Source organism: Arachis hypogaea, chromosome 10 (genome assembly GCF_003086295.3).
Source record: "Arachis hypogaea cultivar Tifrunner chromosome 10, arahy.Tifrunner.gnm2.J5K5, whole genome shotgun sequence".
Classification (NCBI taxonomy): Eukaryota; Viridiplantae; Streptophyta; class Magnoliopsida; order Fabales; family Fabaceae; genus Arachis; species Arachis hypogaea.
The window spans coordinates 74810483-74830887 of record NC_092045.1 but is presented as its reverse complement, the minus strand read 5'-3'; the positions used below and the strand labels follow the sequence as shown (position 1 = coordinate 74830887).

Below are 20405 nucleotides of genomic sequence, written 5' to 3'. Positions count from 1 at the left end.
TCATAAGAAGAACATTGGAAAAGGGTTCCTGTGGTAATCTAAGAATAGGGAGTTATTGCTCAGGGGAGACATTGCCAGTCCAATCTGATAAAAAAAATTCCAATAAAATTTAGTCAGTACAAATATCTCAAGTTCACAACTAAGTAACCAGTTGAAGGGCAATACGTGGGCTAAATAATACAAATATTAACAAAAAAAAGTACTCGTTGTAAAAATGGATCTATGCTCTAATAATAAGAGTGAGTGCTACCTAAGCACCAAAAATTGATACTAAAACCTACAGACAACAGTTGTGGATAAAAACCATATACCTTGTTTAAGGTGTAAAGATTAGCATAACAGTAATCCGCATAGTATGAAAATACTGGGTTGAATACATTAGTCCATTGGGCAGGTGTGGCCATGTGTTTTGTTGGCTGTCTTTCAGGTTTGCTTTCATCATCCACCAAATCCAACCAGCCACCTATAAATGTAAATAAATAAATAACCAAATGATTAATATATAGTACAAGAGCAAAGATGACTGAGGTCAACTTGTACAATGCATGGTTCAAAACATCCACATTCCCTCTGATATTTAATTAGCGAACAGGTAACAAAATACAGACCTAAATCAGCAGGAAATAAGTATAATCTTAAGGGAATTGAACAGCCATTGTATGAAAGGCAGAATTAACACCGATTTTGGTCTTCTGAAAATATAAGTAGCATAAAATTGGTCCAATGACAAGTACTGGTCACTCAAAGCAACCGATTTAATGTTTAAAATGACATGAAGAACTATTTTGAAATTAGAGGATCAAATCAAACTAATGACACTTGTGCCCTTGGAGGAGCAATAGATGTTTACTCCAAAAGTCAATTGAAAGTGTACATGAGAAACAAACCTGTTTTAAGAAAACATGAAGCTGAGATGTGAATCAGGATCAACAGTAACCTCAAAGGAGGAATAAAGATATTGTTAAGCATGTTCTGGAATGAGGTAACAATTCCCACTTCCTTGTACACATTGTACAACCTTGGATGCTGCAAGACAGATTTTATAACAAATATATCAATAGACAAATGACAACATTACAATCAGTGTGCAAATTAAGCCAGAAAATATTTTACTCAAACTCATAATCTAAATTAGAAAACAGTAAAAAAACATGAAAAAAAATTATGATATGGAGCTGAAAGCTATGATATTGAAAATGAGCAAATCAGACGGTATGAATTAATGCATGAAAACTAAGTGAAACTAAAAACAAATCCTCATTATAAATTGTGATAAAAACTGATCTGTGATTTAAGCAAATAAAAAAGCTAGAAAATACCTGAATTAACCAAACAACATTCTCACTGTACAGATCATTATTCACTATCCAACTAGCTAATTGGTCCCATTCACTTTGCTTCCTACCATATATTGATATTCTATATTCAGCCATCTGCAAATAAATTAGGTAAGGAAAGACATACGTTAACAAGCATCTAGGAGGGAATAAGCCTAACAAAACAATGATAAAGAAATGGAAAATAAATATCAACAAAAAAAAAAAACTCATCCCGCTACATGGGAAAATGGGAAATCATCATAAAACCAAAAAATACAAAATTCTATTTTTTAAATAAATAAGAATAAGAAAGGATGCTTCATCCAGCTGCTGCTAGTTCACAAAAATTAAGAGCCTGAATTATAATTTGAAAAGAAAAATGTCATGAATAAAAATGCTAAAGACTTAATTTAAACAGATTGGCCAATAATAATAGAAAAAATAAATTTAAGTAGACCTTTCCTTAATATAAAATAATCAAAGTTGTATTTAAAAAATATTAGGACACTGGACACACATAGGAAAAAAGCAGGAAAAAAAAAAAAAAACCAACTATGCTCAGTTGGTCACCTGCCTTTTCATGGAAAAAATTGAAAAAAGCAAACCTACATGCTTATAGCAAAGCCAAGTTTACAAAAACTATATACAAAATAGCATAGTAAGAAACTTGTCCATGTTGATTTTAATACCTGAGGAAAAGCACCTAGGAAACCAATACCTAAAAGAGTTTAAATTAAATTAATTCAAAATTAAATTAATTCAAAATTAAATAAATAAATGAAGTGTTCTACTTGAATTTTAGAATTTTATATGTTGTTTTAGGTTGTAACATGACAGGATATGGGAAAGCACCTGATATTTACTGGCAGCGAGATCAAAAAACACTTGCTTTGTCAGCTCTCCAAGGAAACAACCTATTTAATGCAAGACAATAGTTTGGGCGCTTGTAAGTAAAGATGATAAAACTGAATCAATCACCACAGATCATAATAATAAACTCCAGCATGAATGCCGAAACATTTTGTCAATAGCCCCATGTTATTACTTTGCAAGACATTCTTATTTCCTTCTTGAACTAATTCTTAATCCATAGGTAGGATTGCTTTTGACAACAATCTAAAACTGCAAGTAGATATAGCTCTTATAAAACCAACATAATAAGTTCAACAACCAAAATAAAGCAAATTAATATAGATCAAGTAGGCTTGAAAATATATTCTTGAAACTCATTCAACTAGCATCTAACCAACTTTTTTTTATCCAATTTTGTATGATATGGCTTGGTGAAATTAGACAGCTACTAACAAGTTTCAATGTTTCGCAGCACATGAGGGTTTTTTTCCTTTTCTGTACAGCAACTGTTGTCAGATGAACTTTATTTTAGCATGTTATATAAAATCCTTATTTGAAGTAGAATGTAACAAGCAAAGAGACTCCAAAAAGCCAATAGGTTTTCTGCCATTGTGACTAGTTATAAGTAAATAAATAAGTGAATTACACAGGACTTCAAAATGTATAATACTAAACCCTAAACACTAAAATAAATGTATAATTCTGAAAGGAAGTTACCTTGAATGAGATTATCCTGCTTTAGGAATATCTCCTTGAGCGTACTTTGACCACAAGGATTCTATTTAAGATTGAACTTGTCAAAACGATGAAATGTACTGTTGTCTGCGTGGACGTCCAAAAGGTCAACATTGAGGTCATATCTGTAAAACATATGTTCAAAAATCAGATTAACTTACAGAAGCTTAATGCTACCAACTTCAGTAATAAATTATGATAATAATAGAAACTACAGAATAAGATCTTACCCAGTCTAATCCAAACTCTCAAAAACTTCTTTTAAGGTCAGATATGTCCCATGTCTAAATATTACAACCTGGACAAGTTAAGATTATTCAGAGTCATAATCTTTCTAAAAAACAATTCACAAGATATTAATAATCAAAATGGTGTAATAAAAGGCATTTGGTATTGACTTCTGCAATGATGATAATCAGTTGATCATTTTAAGTATCCTGAATGTCGCAAGTATTGCAGCAGTATTATCTATCCCATTCATATGTTGAATTAGCATACTAAAAAGTTATTCAATACTCAATCCAAATTTCTCTGTTTGTAGAAAAAATTACTTCATATCACATATCAAGAGATTTAAGTATCTTAATTGTATTACTTATGACAATGGAGAAATAAAGGATCATGTACACTGTAAGATTCAAACGTGTTAGTCAAAACAGAAGTGTGTTTTGGGCTTCATATGCAACAAAAATGTACCTTTAAAACTTAAATGTAAATTTTATCACATTCCCATTAAACCAGCTACATTGTATGAAACAGAGTGTTGGATGATAAAAGGTGGACACAAACATAAGCTTAGTATGACCGAAATGAAGATGCTTATACGGATTAAGAAATGAGGACACAAACAGAGTGTTGGATGAGTAGCCATACTTGAATTGATAGAATAAAAAATAAGGACATGAAAGAGAAAGAAAAAGTGGTGCCTATTGTTGAAAGAGGGTGGAACTCGCCTTAGATGGTTTGGATATGTGGGGAGAAGACCAGCAGAGCATCTAGTTATGAGAGTATATCGGATGGAAAATATACCACTGGTAAGGGGGAAAAAAAACTTAAGAAGGCTTTGAATGAGGTTATCAAGAGAGATGTACTATCATGGTAACATAGATTGTTCCAAAGAAAAAAGTTGCTTGATTTATGATTTATCTATTTAGCCTTAAGGAAAATCATGTTACAACAGGATGACAAAGAGATCTGAACATCACCTCATCAGGCTCTTTCCTCAGCTTTGATTTTATGAACCTTAAAAGATGTTTCTGATTCATGCATGCTGAGTGATGGACATGTGTATCAACTTTCCTAACATTATAGAAGTCTCGATGTGGAGCAAATTTTTTGAGCAAGAAATTCCCTCTCAGCATTTAGCATCAAATGAAGATTGAATTTCTGCATGCAAAATGCAAAGAAAAATGTCAAACAACCACATGATTCCAATCTTCAATTTAAATACACTTTATTAGTTATATCCAGCATGTTCAAGATGCTCTTACTTGTTCTAGAAGATTAAGCCGATGATGGCATAAAGTTCTGATATACCCTGCTGCTATGACTTGAAGTATTTGACGAAGATCAGTGAAAAATGTAGTTGCATCGGCAACAGGGAAAAGCTCATCTTTGTCTGCAATTTGTAAGCAGGAACGCTTAAGAATACCAGCTAGAGTGGTAAAATCATTTTTAAAAAAAAATATATATATTACATGAAAGAAAGTTACTCTCCTTAGCTACTTACCGTCTCTATCTGGATATACATAAATAACCCCATCTTGCATTTCAAAGTAATGCTATAGGACAAGAGATAATGCTCATTTAATCAGAGGACATAAACTAGGATATCAAGTTTCACATGTGGAAATCTAGAAAATAATAAAAATGGAAAGAACTCATCTCAGACTTTCCTTCAGGGGTGTAAAAGAATGGATCTGGGTTAGATATAATTTCTTTCTCCCATGAAGCAATAGCTTCCTTAAAAACATATCTTTTTCTCATTTCAAGGCATTCTTGAAGAACCACATAGGCTTCAACTTCATCAGGTGATGGAGACTCTAAACAGCAATAAAAAATCATTATAATTTGCTATAGGGTTATATAAATTCCATAAGAAAACCCACTTAAAGTAATTTATCACACTCAAGATAATAAGCAATATTTCATACCAAGAGGAGTGATTTCAGTCGAGCAAAAACTTCTTGTTCTGATTCCTTCCTCAGGATGTCAGCTGCTATTGGTTTAGGCTGCACACCATGCAGATCACCACAAACACTATGTGATCTGGTCATACTTGAAGCTGCAATTGCCATTTGCTCTCCATTGGCATTAACATGATCAGGTAAAGACTCATATGGGTTTTTACCTTCTGGCCCCTGCATACATTTTAACATCCAAACGCTTTACTTTAGCAGACATTGAACATTACATCGTCTGAGAATTGAAGTCTAGTTAAAGAGTAACAGGAAAAAAGAAGGTAATTCCAACCAAGGGAGAAGCAAAAATATGTAGTAATTGTCCTACATCACGTGGTGTAATATAGGACAAGGATTCTTATCCTATAAACAGAAAACTTTCTTCTATATAGAGTATAAATAAATGCTAAACACAATGGCAAAAAGTGCATAACAAACTTACAACATTGCCACTTGTACGCAGATATGTTGTATCAAGTTTAACACAGTCTCCCAAATTATCATCATCATCTGATCCGTCTCTGCTTTCAAAAGCGCTAGCACTTAGAACAGGAGATTTGGAAGAAGTTGGTCTTAAAAGACTTCTCTTAAAGGAACCAGACTCTGCTGATTTTCCTGTAAGGAAATATCTTAGTCAGTAAAAAGAAAAAAGAACAAAAAAATGAAAAAAAGGGGGGGGGGAGGGGTAGTAAAGAACCCTTTTCTGTGACAGGTGGTCTAGAGCATCAGAAATACAGTATACAGTATAAAGCCAAACACACTGGCAACAAAAGATGAATGCTCCTCACTCCACACCTCTACACCTCTACACCTTCAACACCATATATTGATGCTAAAGGTTTATCCTACAAAATTTGCAGGGCAAAACACAACAAACAATTATAAGTAAATCTCAATTCTGGGGACACGCAAAGGTATATCAGTAGGAAATACATTTGCGTTTCCTTAGGGAAACAGTGATCTTTGAAAAACTGTCTAGCTGACAAAGCTCCGCCATTCTCTGTTGTGGACGCATATCAACAATCGAATGTTGCACCTGAAGTGAAGTAACACTGAGAATCGCGCACCATCAAACTATTAGAATAAACGAGAAAAAAAAAAAAACAAAAATGCACTTGGATTTACCTGATTGCTTACAACAGGAATGTCATTTTCTAGAATAATTTGTAATCTCTCTGTATTAAAATTTGTCAAAGCCACTGTCTTGATCCTACCTGTACAGAGCTAACTGAAGTAGTTTGATCAAATCATGTGATATGAACTTACTAAAGGACCATTAACCGCAGCTCAGAAACAAAACTAACCTTCATCTTTCAAATCTGTGAGGTGTTTTAGTGCATCAAGGTAGCCAGGATTTGAATAGTCCCACCTAAAGACAATAGAGATAGAGTAATACATTTAGATAATAAGAATGAATTACTCATTTCAACAACAGAATATAAAGATAGATAGATGACCCTTCACGTCAGAAAATGTTGATGGCTGAGTCTGCCTCAATTTAAGAATTGTAAAATGAACAATCTAGCACACTGAGTGGTAGTCAGAACTCAGAAAGTCACTTGAGAAAAGATTAAATACCAATGAAACTGAAGCATGTCCAAGGAATCCACATCCATTCTCTTCCTAGAAACATTAATGCTGTCACTGACAAAGCTTCTTGTCATCTTAACTGGTGGCGGTACCTATTTAGTGAGACTGCAATAAGTGATAAAATGACTAAGACAATGATACCTTCGTTTATTGAATCGCCAATATACCATTGTATAGTAGGATGCATATAATGAAACATAATACACTAGCCAAATACAAAACTCAATTTGTGCTTTCTTCAAGCCAAAAAGGACTTGGGAGTAGAATATCAAGTCACATAACAAACTTACCCTCTGACCTTCTCCAAGAATTCTGGTGGACGCCCATGACGAACTCGGTTAATGAAAATGCCATATAGATCTTCAGCAGGCCCATCTGCAAAATCCAAAGAACACCAACATGAGAAAAAAAGAGTCCTCATCACAAAAAGCACCAGATGTTTGGAGAATTCACATCCATAACATCTATAATGATCGATTGATCAAAATCCAAATTAACATGATCAACCAATCAACAGCACCGAGTTGCATACATATATCAGCCATATCAAAAGTGGTTAACCCAGAATCAGCATATCTAAGCATAGCATCAACAGCACCATCCCTATCAATTCTTCCCCACCCGCCACTCGTCTGCCACATCCCATTAACAACGCGACATATATCCAACGCATCCTTCCCATTCTTGACAACAATCCTTTGCTTATCCTCTGTTAGCAGTAGCACATAAACACACATGCTTGTATCTCCTAGCCGTTGCTGTTCCATTCCCAGTGAAAGTAAATTTGGTCAAAGGAAGCCGCATCAATAGCTCAGACATTTCCAGATTGCTTCAGTGACTATAGCAGTATCCTCAGGCTTCAGCACTCAGCAGGAATATGAAATAGGTAAGTTCCTTTTAAGTAACTTGTTAACTTCTAACAACTAAGCACAAATATAGCCACATGATATAGAACAGTTTCAAAGCGTTGCCATATCAGCATGCATATCACTTATTTTGAGTAAATACGTCCTGATATTCGCGTAAATACTCAATGTAATCCTCAAGATCCCGATTTTCCTATTATAGTCCTCCAAATAGAGCTTCGAATACTCAAAGTGATCCCTGAACATATTTCTAGTGATGAGTCATCACCGGAACGCTGATGTGGCTTCTGTTTTGCCACGCTGGAGGGGTTCAATAGCTATATGAGCTGGCCAATTTTCAATTTGTATCCAAGTTGGTCCTCCTTTTATATTTAACCCTAAATCCCCAAATCATAAACTTCATATCTTCTTCTTGTTCATCGCACTCTCTTCATTCCACAGCAATCAATTTCCATTGCCGAATTGAAGAATGTGGTGAACGGCAGTGAAGCTTTGATGGCAAGAATGTCTGATAAAGATGGCATTGATTCTGTGATGTTGGGTTGGTCGTTTGATGAAGTAGACGAGGATACAGTTGATTCCCAGATAGAAAGAGATATACTTGACAAGTTATGACCTCACGCTAATTTGAAATAGTAACGGATCGAGGGTTACATAGGTACAAGATTTTCAGATTGAGTGGGACATTCTTCCTACCACAATATCACCAAAATATCAAATAGTGCTCATCTTGACAACCGGGCTGAAGGTTTTAAAATAATCCACTCCAGCAGTTTGAGTGAATTCTTGAGCAACTAGTTTGGCTTTATGTCTATTTATACTCCCATCAGAGTTTAATTTAAGCTCAAACACCTATTTACATCCTACTGATCTCTTTTCATTGGACAATGTGGTAACTGACCAAGTCTGATTTTTTTGTAAGACAGCAAGTTCTACATTGATTGTATTCTGTCATATCTTGTTATTGATAGCCTCAGCATAGGATCTAGGTTCTATGTGTTTAGGTTGTGATGTGAGAGTGATAGACAACTCAAAAAAAAGAATGGTAGGAAGTTGAATTTTCAAAATAATCTTGTGCAAATTGTTGAGAATTATCAATTGTGTTAGTAAAGTTTGATTCATAGAAGTTATATGAAAAATTCAAGTTATTGTTGTGCAGCTCATATGAGGTAGTCATGCATTGAAAATCCTGTAAGTATGTAAGTTTTCTCTTTTTCCTTAATGATATTCTAATATCATTTAATTTAAGGTTGTGATATGTGTGCAGCATTGTTGGTGTGATTAATATATTCATATTATGATTTATTTTAAATATCTAATACATTCATCACATATATTTTAAAAATTCTGCTATGCATTGTGTTCTGTCCAAGGAGTGCCGAGGTCGATGAACCTTCCCGAACAGTTGCACGGTCCTTGAGTTGAGCATGATGTCGCTCAGGAATTGTTGCAAGTGAACCTCGATGCTCTGGAACACGGCGGCGGGAGCACCTGCAAAAAGGACTCCGACGCTCAAGTAAGTGAGTGAGCAATGAGAGATGAAAATAATAAAATTGAAAAGAGTTATGTGACCTGGGTTTTCATAGGGTGTTCAGTTCGGTTTTATAGACGTGTGATATGTCTGTTCCGATATCTTTGGTTTGTGCAGAAGTGTGATTAGGTTTGGGTAGTGGGTTCTATTATTGTGGCTAACGGTCGCGAGATGATGCTGACTCACAAGCGTGTTTAGTCAATGATTTTCGTTATGGTTCTTTTGTTCCCAGGCTTTAAGGTCGGACTTTGTTATGATCTTGGTTCCGTGTATAGCGGGTACACATCATATGGTGATACACTTGTAATCACATATGGACCTTTCCACCGGGATTTCAATTTTTCGGGAAATAATCTGAGCCTAGAATTAAACAGCAGAACTTTCTGCCCTGTCTCAAAGACTCTGGATGACAGTTTCTTATCATGCCATCTTTTTGCTTTCTCTATGTAAATTTTTGCATTCTCGAAAGCATTGAGTCAGAACTCCTCTAGCTCATTTAACTGGAGCAATCGTTTTTCTCCAACTAACTTGGAATCAAGGTTTAGGAATCTGGTTGCCCAGTAGGCCTTATGTTCCACTTCCACTGGAAAGTGACAGGATTTTCTATACACAAGCTGGTATGGAGAGGTCCCTATAGGAGTCTTGAATGCTGTTCTGTATGCCCACAGAGCATCATGCAAGCTTCTTGCCCAATCCCTTCTACGGTTAATCACAGTCCATTCTAGGATTCTTTTAAGTTCTCTATTAGAGACTTCAGCTTGCTCATTTGTCTGTGGATGATATGGAGTGACCACCCTGTGGCTAACTCCATATCGAACCAAAGTAGAGTAAAGCTGTTTATTGCAGAAATGAGTGCCCCCATCACTGATTAGTACTCTAGGGATACCAAATCTGCTGAAGATGTGTTTCTGGAGGAATTTCAGCACTGTCTTAGTATCATTAGTGGGGGTTGCAATAGCTTCCACCCATTTGGATACATAATTCACTGCCACCAGAATATAAGTGTTTGAGTATGATGGTGGAAAAGGCCCCATGAAGTCAATGCCCCATACATCAAACAATTCAATCTCCAAGATCCCTTGTTGAGGCATGGCATAACTGTGAGGCAGATTGTCAGATCTTTGGCAACTGTCACAATTAAGTACAAACACTCGGGAGTCTTTATAGAGAGTAGGCCAGTAGAAGCCACATTGGAGAACTCTTATGGTTGTTCGCTCACTTCCAAAATGTCCTCCATACTGTGATCCAGGCAGTGCCAGAGGATCTTCTGTGCTTCTTCTTTAGGCACACATCTACGGATTACTCCGTCTGCACATCTCTTGAAGAGATATGGTTCATCCCAAAGATAGTACTTTACATCAGTAATCAATTTCTTTGATTGCTGCCTACTGTACTCTTTGGGAATGTATCTCACTGCTTTGTAGTTTGCAATGTCTGCAAACCATGGCACTTCCTGGATGGCAAAGAGTTGCTCATCTAAAAAATTTTCAAAGATCTCAATAAGAGGGAGGGACGTCCCTTCTACTGGTTCTATTCGGGACAGGTGATCTGCTACTTGGTTCTCTGTCCCTTTTCTATCTCTTATTTCTATATCAAACTCTTGTAGAAGCAACACCCATCTGATGAGTCTGGGTTTTGAATCCTGCTTCGTGAGTAGATATTTAAGAGCAGCATGGTCAGTGTACACAATCACTTTTGATCCTACTAAATAGGATCTAAACTTGTCAACGGCATAAACCACTGCAAGTAACTATTTTTCTGTGGTTGTGTAGTTTTTCTGTGCGTCATTTAAAATACGACTGGCATAGTAAATGACGTGCAGAAGCTTGTCATGCCTTTGTCCCAATACTGCACCAATGGCATGGTCACTGGCATCACACATCAGTTCAAATGGTAATCTCCAGTCTGGTGTAGAGATGACTGGTGCTGTGACCAGCTTAGCTTTCAGAGTCTCAAATGCCTGCAGACACTCCTTATCAAAGATAAATGATGTGTCAGCAGCTAGTAGATTACTCAGAAGTTTGGCGATTTTTGAAAAATCTTTTATAAACCTCCTATAGAATCCTGCATGCCCCAGAAAAGCTTCTGATTGCCTTAACATTGGCAGGTAGTGATAATTTTTCAATTACCTCTACCTTAGCTTGATCCACCTCTATTCCCTTGTTCAAAATTTTATGCCCAAGGACAATTCCTTCAGTCACCATAAAGTGACATTTCTCCCAATTTAAAACCAGGTTAGTCTCTTAGTATTTCTTTGGAACAAGTGCTAGATGGTCAAGACAGGAGCTAAATGAGTCTCCAAACACTGAAAAGTCATCCATGAAGACTTCCAGAAATTTTTTCACCATATCAGAGAAAATAGAGAGCATGCACCTTTGAAAGGTTGCAGGTGCATTGCACAGACCAAATGACATTCTTCTGTATGCAAATACTCCAGATGGACATATGAATGTTGTTTTCTCTTGATCTTGAGGATCTACTGCAATTTGATTATAACCTGAATATCCATCCGGGAAGCAGCAGTATTCATGACCTGCTAGTCTTTCTAGCATCTGGTCTATGAATGATAAAGGAAAATGATCCTTTCTGGTAGCTGTATTGAGCCTTCTGTAATCAATACACATACGCCACCCTGTAACTGTTCTTGTAGGAACCAGTTCATTTTTTTATTATGAACCACTGTCATGCCACCCTTATTGGGGACGACTTGGACAGGGCTTACCCAGGGACTATCAAAAATAGGATAAATAATCCTAGCCTCTAGTAATTTAGTGACCTCGTTCTGCACCATCTCCTTCATGGCTGGATTCAGCCGCCTCTGTGGTTGAACCACTGGCTTGGCATCACCCTTCAATAGGATCTTGTGCATGCATCTGGCTGGACTAATGCCCTTAAGATTACTGATGGACCACCCAAGAGCTGTCTTGTGTGTCCTTAGCACTTGAATTAGTGCTTCCTCTTCCTGTGGCTCTAAGGTAGAGCTTATGATTACAGGGAAGGTATCACCTTCTCCCAAAAATACATATTTCAGGGATGGTGGTAATAGTTTAAGCTCGGGTTTGGGAGGTTTTTCCTCTTCCTGAGGGATTTTCAGAGGTTCTATTATTCTCTCTGGTTCCTCCAGATCAGGCTGAGCATCTTTAAAGATATCCTCTAGCTCTGATTCGAGGCTTTCAGTTATATTGACCTCTTTTACCAGAGAGTCAATAATATCAATGCTCATGCAGTCGTTTGGGGTGTCTGGATGCTGCATAGCTTTGACAACATTCAAGTTAAACTCGTCCTCATTGACTCTCAGGGTCACTTCCCCTTTTTGGACGTCAATGAGGGTTCGTCCAGTTGCTAGGAAAGGTCTTCCTAGAATGAGAGTTGCACTCTTGTACTCCTCCATTTCCAGCACCACAAAGTCAGTGAGAAAGGCAAATGGCCCAACCTTGACAATCATGTCTTCAATTACGCCTGATGGGTATTTAATGGAGCCATCAGCAAGTTGGAGACATATCCGGGTTGGTTTAACTTCATCAGTCAACCTAAGCTTTTTGATAGTAGCTACAGGTATTAGGTTAATACTTGCCCCAAGATCACATAGAGCTTGTTTGGTACAGGTACCTTCTAATGTACATGGTATCATAAAGCTTCCCGAATCTTTAAGCTTCTCAGGTAAGCTTTTCACAATGATTGCACTGCATTCTTCAGTGAGGTAAACTTTCTCAATTTCCCTCCAATCCTTCTTATGACTTAAGATCTCTTTCATGAACTTAGCATAAGAGGGTATTTGCTCAAGTACCTCTGCAAACAGAATTTTTATCTCAAGAGTCCTGAGATAGTCTGCAAAGCGGGCAAATTGCTTATCCTGTTCCTCTTGGCGGAGTTTCTAAGGATAAGGCATTTTGGCTTTGTATTCCTCAACTTTAGTTGCTACAGGTTTATTGCCTACAGCCGTGGGTTGAGAAGCCTTCTTAGAGGAGTTGCTATCAGCACTTGTATGTGTCTGATCCCCACTGGTGTTTGAATACCAGGGGTGGAAGTTGGAGTGACGTTAGACGCCAACTCCTTACTTGTTTTTGGCGTCTGAATGCCAGACCTAAGCTTCCTTTGGGCGTTCAATGCCAGTTCCTTGCTTATTTCTGGCGTTGGACGCCAGGACTGAGTATGGGTTATGCATTCAACGCCATCTTTCCACCCATTTTCTGGCGTTTGAGCGCTAGAATTATTCCTCTCTGGGCTTTGACTGTCCTCAGAGGGATTTTGGATAGCATTATGTTCATTTCTTGGCTTTCTGCTGCCTTGAAGTGAGGTATTTAATATTTTTCCACTTCTTAATTGAACTACTTGGCATTCTTCTGTTATTTGTTTTGATAACTGTTGTTCTGTTTGCTTCAATTGCACTTCCATATTCATATTAGCCATTCTTGTTTCTTGCAATATCTCCTTGAATTCGGCTAGCTGTTTTGTTAGAAAATATAATTGTTGATTAAATTCAGTAACTTGTTCTGCAGGACTTAGTTCAGCAGTTACTGTTTTAGCCTCTTCTTTCATGGAAGGTTCACTGCTTAAATACAGATGCTGATTTCTAGCAACTGTATCAATGAGCTCTTGAGTTTCTTCAATTGTCTTTCTCATGTGTATTGATCCACCAGATGTGTGGTCTAGAGAAATCTGAGCTTTCTCTGTATGCCCATAATAAAAGATGTCTAAGTGCACCCACTCTGAAAATATTTTAAAGGGGCATTTTCTTAGCATCTCTCTGTTTCTCTCCCAGGCATCATAAAGGGATTCATTATCTCCTTGTTTGAAGCCTTGGATGCTCAGCCTTAGCTGTGTCATCCATTTTGGAGGAAAATAGTGATTTCGGAATTTTTTGACAGCTGTTTCCATGTCTTTATGCTGTCCTTAGGTTGGTTATTTAACCACCTCTTAGCTTGGTCTTTTACAGTAAATGGAAACAGTAACAATCTGTAGACATCCTGATCTACTTCCTTATCATGTACTGTGTCAGCAATTTGTAAAAATTGTGCCAGAAACTCTGTAGGTTCTTCCTGTGGAAGACCGAAATACTGGCAACTTTGTTGCACCATGATAATGAGCTGAGGGTTCAACTCAAAGCTACTGACTCCGATGGAGGGTATACAGATACTACTCCCGTATGAAACAGTAGTGGGGTTAGCATATGACCCCAGAGTCCTTCTGGACTGTTTATTTCCACTTAGGTCCATGATGGAGAAAGGGAGATGATGTGGATTTAGTTTATTTATTTTATTATATTAAAAAAATTATTTTCGAAATAATAAAATAAAAAAATTAAAAACAAAAAAACGAAAAATAAAAAATATAAAACAAAAAATAAAAAATTTGAAAATATTTTATGAAGATTTTGAAAAAGTGAGGAGAGAGAAAGTGGTTAGGATATTTTTGAAAAAGATATGATTTGAAAAATTTTGACCAAGTCAACCCAAGTAATTCGAAAATTATGAGAAATTAAAGGAAAATATATTTTTTATTTTTTGAATTTTATGATGAAAGAGAAAAACACACAAAAGACACAAGGCTTAAAAATTTTTAGATCTAATGCTCCTTGTTTTTCGAAAATTTTGGAGGAAAAACACCAAGGGACACCAAACTTCAAAAATTTTAAGATCAAAACACAAAGAAGACTCAAGAACACTTTGAAAATTCACAAGAACAACAAGAACAAAAGAAAGAACACTAAACTTAAAATTTTTTTAAAAACCAAATTAAACTTTCGAAAATTAAAGAAAATTAACAAGAGAACACCAAACTTAAAGTTTGGCACAAGATTCAATCAAAGAAAAATTATTTTTGAAAAAGATTTTAAAAAGAAGATGCCCAATTACCAAGAACATAAACCAACGCTCTAGCCAATTGGGCTATAAATGTAATGTGTTTTAAAGAGGTATTTTTTATAACTAAAAATAAATATTTTGAAAATGCACAAGGAAAACACGAAAAACATAGAGAATAGGAAAAACCAAAGATTAAACAAGAAAAATTGACAAGAACAATTTGAAGATCGAGGAAAAATAAAGAGCATGCAATTCGAAAATTGAAAGACAAAGACAAGCATGCAATTGACACCAAACTTACAACAAGACACTAAACTCACGAAAAACTAACAATTAATAAAGAAAAATATTTTTTTTTGAAGAAAAAATTTTAAAAAGGAATAATAGAAAATGCTATTATAGTGACTCTAAACCAAAAAGATAAAATTTTCCTAATCTAAGCAACAAGATTCACTGTCAGTTGTTCAAACTCAAACAATCCCCGACAACAACGCCAAAAACTTGGTGCACGAAATTGCAATCACACTTTTGCAATCCGCACAACTAACCAGCAAGTGCATTGGATCGTCTAAGTAATACCTTACGTGAGTAAGGGTCGAATCCCACGGAGATTGTTGGCTTGAAGCAAGCTATGGTTATCTTATTTATCTTAGTCAGGATACCAATTATAGTTATCAATTGACTTGCAAATAAACAAGAGAGCATGGATTAAATAATACTTATTATGTAGTAATGGAGAATATGTTGGAGTTTTGGAGATGCTTTGTCTTCTGAATTCCTGTAACATAATGCTTTCTCACTTTCATAAATGCAAGGCTCCTTCCATGGCAAGATGTATGTAGAGCATCACTATTGTCAATGGCTACTTCCCATCCTCTCAGTGAAAATGGTCCAAATGCTCTGTCACAACCTGTCAGTTCTCGATCATGTCGGAATAAGATCCCTTGATCCTTTTGCGTCTGTCACTACGTCCAACACTCACGAATTTGAAGCTCGTCACAGTCATCCAATCCCAGAATCCTACTCGGAATACCACAGACAAGGTTTAGACTTTCCGGATTCTCAAGGATGCTACCAATGGATTCTAGCTTATACCACGAAGATTCTGATTAAGGAATCTAAGAGATACTCATTCAATCTAATGCAGAACAGAGGTGGTTGTCAAGCACACGTTCATGGATTGAGGAAGGTGATGAGTGTCACGGATCATCACCTTCTTCATAGTGAAGCGCGAATGAACATCTTAGATAGGAACAAGTGTATTTGAATGGAAAACAGAAATAATTGCATTAAGTCATCGAGACACTGCAGAGCTCCTCACCCCCAACAACGGAGTTTAGAGACTCATGCCATCAAAAGGTACAAAATTCAGATCTAAAAATGTCATGAGATACAAAATAAGTCTCTAAAAGTTGTTTAAATACTAAACTAGTAGCCTAGGTTTATAGAAAATGAGTAAACTAAGATGGATAGTGCATAAATTTATTTCTGGGGCCCACTTGGTGTGTTCTGGGGCTGAGACTTAAGTTTCTCACATGCCTGAGCTGTTTCTGGAGTTGAACGCCAGGTTGTAACTTATTTCTGGCATTGAACTCTAACTTGCAACCTATTTCTGGCGCTGAACACCAGACTACAACATGGAACTGGCGTTAAACGCCAGTTTACATCATCTATCTTCGTGCAAAGTATAGACTATTATATATTGCTAGAAAGCCTAGATGTCTACTTTCCAACCCAATTGAGAGCGCGCCAATTGGACTTCTGTAGCTCCAAAAAATCCATTCCGAGTGTAGGGAGGTCAGAATCCAACAATATCAGCAGTCCTTTTTCAGCCTAAATCAGATTTTTGCTCAGCTCCCTCAATTTCAGCCAGAAAATACCTGAAATCACAGAAAAATACACAAACTCATAGTAAAGTCCAGAAATATGAATTTTGCTTAAAAACTAATAAAAATACATTGAAAACTAACTACAACACACTAGAATCTACATGAAATTACCCCCAAAAAGCGTATAAAATATCCACTCATCATGGATGGTACTGTAGAGGATCATGGCGAGAATATTCTGCCTGCTTAGTTTTTAGCATTTGCTTTTGTAATTAATCTTGTGACTGGTAGTTTTATTTCTTTTTGGATGTTAGACTTGATCGGTTTGATCTTGGATTTGTTTCTTTTGGTGCCGACCTTTGTTTGGTCGTTTGGATATTGATATTGTTTGCTTTTGGCAATTTGTATTTGCGACTTATGCAAGAGAAGTAGGGTTTTATGTTTTTGTGTAGTTGTAGTTTTTGCATGAAACTAGAATTGTTGATTGCAGATTTGAATAGTTTGTTAATTGTTAGATTCAATCTATTGGGCGTCCGGCCTCATTAAAACCCACCTTAGGCAAAATATTCTTTTTTGGGAAAAAAGCTCTAAGAGGAAAAAAGAGTACCTTCATTCGCGAATTTGTACAAGTTAGGATCTATACATCTTTAGAGAGGAAATATTCCAATTTCCTGGTATTGGGTTGCCTTATAGTGTTTGGAGCTGGTAAGCCCCCATTCCAAGCACTTTAACTACTCAGAATGGTCCTTCCCAATTTGCGGCGAGCTTTCCAAGCAAAGGAGGTCGCCTGGCTTCATCTATTCATCTGAGTACTAGGTCTCCTTCGGAAAAAGTCCTCGGTATTACCTGTGAATTGTGTTTTCTCTCAGCCATTTGTTTTTTAGCCCTTTGTTTGATGGCTGGATTTCCCTGTCTTCTTTAGCCAGATCGAGCTCAGTGTTCCTTGCGTTTATGTTGTTCTGGTCATTGTATAGCTCGGTTCTCAATGTGGGAATTCCGACCTCTACGGGGATTAATGCTTCTAATCCATAGAAGAGTTTGAATGGTGTTTCACCCATGGTGGTTTGTACTGTTGTGTTGTAGCTCCACAATATTTCTGGGATTAGTTCTGCCTATTCTCCCTTTGCATTATCGAGCTTTTTCTTTATTGCCTACAATATAACTCGGTTAGCAGCCTCGGCTTGCCCATTGGTTTGTGGGTGTTCGACCGAGCTAAAATGATGTTGAATATTAAAGTTTTTTAGGAATGAGCCAAGCTTATTATCTGTAAATTGTCTACCATTGTCTGATATTATATCCATTTGTATGCCAAATCGACATATAATTTTTTTCCATATGAAAGATCGTACCTTTTCGCCTGTTATTCTTGCTAATGGCTGTGCTTCTATCCATTTTGAGAAGTAGTCTATCAATACTAACAGAAATTTTACCTGACCTGGCGCTGTTGGGAATGGGCCGAGAATATCGAGCCCCCATCTGTGGAAAGGCCAGCTTACCTCCATGCTGTGTAATACTTCGGCGGGCTTTGTAGAGATGGCTGCGTGCTTTTAACTTTTGTCACATGTCTTGACTTTTGTTATGCAGTCCCTTTTCATGGTCGGCCAATAGTATCCTGTTCGGATGATTTTTGCGGCGAGAGCTCGTCCTCCGATGTGGTTCCCACATACGCGCTTTATGAACTTCGTCCATCACCTCTTTTGCCTCATCTTTACTTAGGCATTTTAGCAATGGTTGTGAGAAACCGCACATGTATAGTTCTCCTGCTATATTCGTGTAGATACTTGCTTTTCGTCTGAAGTGTTGCGGGTTGAGGTCATTTCTGGGTATGATACCTGCATTAATGTACTCAAGGAAAGGCGTTCTCCAGTCACAGAGGTGGTTAATGCTTGTTATAGATAATAGTTCAATGCTGGATTTTTTAAGTGTGAGTTGTGATAAGGCCGACGTCTGTGTGTCTGCCCTAGTGGCGGCAAGTTTGGATAATATGTCTGCTCTAACATTTTTTTCTCTATGCACATGTAGTATAATAAACGAACTGAACTTTGAAATGAGATCATTTGCTATGAGCCAATATCGCTCAAGCAAGGGATCTTTTACCTAAAACTCTCCTCGGATTTGTTGGACCACCAAAAGGGAATAACAATGTGCTGTCAGGCTTTGTACTTGGAGGTTCAGGGCGAGCTTAAGGCCTGCTATGAGGGCCTCATACTCGGCCTGGTTGTTGCTTGCCGGGAAGTGGAACTGGAGGGATTGCTCGGCTACCACCTTGTCCCCTTCTTTTAAGATTATCCCGGCTCCGCTCCCTCCTCGGCTGGATGCCCCGTTGACATGTAACTCCCAAGGTTTGTTTTGCTCGTCTGGGGTCAGTTCTGCGATGAAGTCTACGAGGATCTGTGCTTTCAATGCTAACCTTGGTTGAAATTGGATATCGAACTCTGAGAGTTCGATAGACCATTTGGTCAGACGTCCGGCCAGTTATGGTTTCGTCAGTATTTGTCTTAATGGTCAGTTCGTTCTCACTATTACTGTGTGGCTTTAGAAGTAGGGCCTGAGTCTTCTTGCTGTTATTACTAGTGCTAAAGCTAGCTGTTCAATTCTCGGATACCATTGTTCCATTGGTTGCATGACTTTACTGACGAAGTATACTGGCTGTTGTATTTTCCCTGTCTCAATGACAAGAGCCGAGCTGATAGAATAATTAGAAACAGACAAATATAAGTATAAAGGTTTACCGACTTCTGGTCTTTACAGTACTGGTGGTGATGATAGAATGGTTTTGAGCTCGGCAAAGGCCTTCTCGCACTCTTCTGTCCATTGAAATTTCTTGTTCTTTGATATTGTTTGGAAGAAATGGTATGATCGGCTTGATGCTACTGGCAAGAATCGAGATAACGCTGCTACCTTTCCTGCCAATTGTTGTACCTCTTTTATTGTTTTAGGACTCGCCATGTTAAGTATTGCCTCACATTTTTCAGGGTTTGCTTCAATTCCTCGCGTGGTCAGCATGAATCTGAGGAATTTGCCTCCTTGTACCCCGAAAGCACATTTCTCTGGGTTGAGTCTCATATTGTATGCTCGAACCTGCTCGAAAACCTCCCTGAGGTCATCGCAGTGTGACTTTTCTTGAGTGGTCTTTGCGACCATATCATCCACATAGATTTTCATGTTCCGACCTATTTGATGACGGAATACTTTGTCCATCAATTGTTGGTAGGTTGCACATGCATTCTTTAGACCAAATGGCATTACTCTATAACAAAAATTTCCGTGTTCAGTTATAAATGCTGTCTTGCTTTGGTCTTCTGGATGCATAAGGATCTGGTTGTACCCAGAGTATGCATCCATGAAGCTCAAGCTTTTGAAACCTGATGCATTGTCCACGAGTTTATCAATGCATGGTAAAAGATAAGCATCTTTAGGGCATGCCTTGTTTAAATCTGTAAAGTCGATGCACATGCGCCATTTACCTGAGTTTTTTCTTACCATTACCACGTTTGAGAGCCATGTGATGAAGCAAATTTCTTTGATGAAGTTGGCTTTTAGGAGCTTTCTGGTTTCTTCTAGAGCTGCCTTTGATTTTTTTACCCCGAGGTTCCTCTTCTTCGGAGCTATAGGTCGGCTTGTTTTGTTGGTGGCGAGCTTATGGCAGATAATGTTTGGATTGATACCTGGCATATCTGCTGGGGTCCAGGCAAATAA

At 37.4% G+C, this 20405-nt stretch overlaps 2 pseudogenes; both read right to left on the bottom strand.

The window, feature by feature from the left end:
* LOC112717637 (AMP deaminase-like) lies at window positions 1-5909 on the bottom strand (annotated as a pseudogene).
* LOC112715692 (uncharacterized oxidoreductase At1g06690, chloroplastic-like) lies at window positions 5792-7585 on the bottom strand (annotated as a pseudogene).
* Window positions 7586-20405: the final 12820 nt, after the last annotated feature.